Raw genomic sequence first — 1,457 nt, forward strand, 5'->3', positions numbered from 1 at the left:
GATCATTTAGATAATCTTTACATTTGTAATTAGTAATTACTGAATAAACCTTGAACAAATTACCTAACAAGATAAAATTATTTATACATGCATTATTTTTGTCATTTAGTACAACATTAAAGTATTAGTAATAAAAAAATTGAATTATCAGTTGGTTGAAAAATGTTTTATCTTATTTTTTTATTTTACAAAAATAATAGCGTTAATTCAAACATGACATGGTGTCTGTAATAGTCAGTATCAATGTTTGTTTTATTGTAATGACCAATTATTTAAATAATAACATTGATTATAAATTATAAACTTAATTAAAAAAAAATATAAACAATAATTGTAAAAAACTTAGGGCACTCATAAAAAAATTTGAAGAATCCTCAACTTTTTTTTTCTTCCAGTAATAAGAACTAATTATGCACTTTGTATTGAATGTTCAATGTTTTTGACGAAGCAAAAAGTTTTATATCAACAATTATTGAAAAAACAACAAAAAGATTAGAAAATTTAAAATATCTAATGATATCAAAAAGAGTTAATATATTTTGAAAATTATTCCATGCATAGAAATTGCTAATATAAACATATTTTGGTGAAAAGTTCAAGATAATATTATACAGTTCTTGGTTTTTTAATTTCATCAAAATAAGAGATTAAATTTTGTCGAAAACTTGGTTACCTTTATTAAAATTATTAAGAAATTAGAAAAGTACGGAGAATTTGTTACTTTTTGACACAAACTACCAACCAGAAAAGATATTTAAGTTGAAAATCTTAGGATTTTTACTGCTCCGATATATGACCCAAAAATAAAGTTTACTCAGTCTAAAATTAATTTTTATACCCCATAAAAATTATCAGTGTTTAAACTTATTTAAACATTGGTGTTGAATTAAAGTAATAATATTCAAAAGAAAACATTTAATTTAATTTGTGGTTACATTTTTTTTGTCCATATATTTAAAATAGATACTATTTTAGATTCTGAGTGAAACGATGAATGTATTGATTTTACAATGATGTGTGTTTTTTTTTATTTTTTTTTTTTTGTGTCTGTAATCACCTTTTAGGACAGTAGAAGTGCTTTGATTTTCTTCAACAGTATCTTTTCTGATAGGAAAGTGAATCTAGTTGGTACTTTGGAGGGTCAAAAGTAAAATTTCCTGTAATTTTCAAAAGCGCCGTGAAAAACAAAAGAAAAATTAAGGAAAAACGGGAATTTTTACGAAAAACCTGTTTTCGAGAAAATTGATTTTGGTTTTTGGTGTAACTTTAAAACAAATGACCGTAGATACATGAAATTTTCACTGGTTGTTTATATTTCCAATTTCTATACATGATAAAATTTAAAAAATATTTTGATTTGTTTTGAACTGTTTAGAACGTTTTCAGTTTCCAATATTATTCGTTTTTTTTTCTATGATGTCTATAAAACTTTATTTGTTGAGTAAAAATACTTGAAA

Source organism: Acyrthosiphon pisum, chromosome A1 (assembly GCF_005508785.2).
Source record: "Acyrthosiphon pisum isolate AL4f chromosome A1, pea_aphid_22Mar2018_4r6ur, whole genome shotgun sequence".
In the NCBI taxonomy this organism is placed as follows: domain Eukaryota; kingdom Metazoa; phylum Arthropoda; class Insecta; order Hemiptera; family Aphididae; genus Acyrthosiphon; species Acyrthosiphon pisum.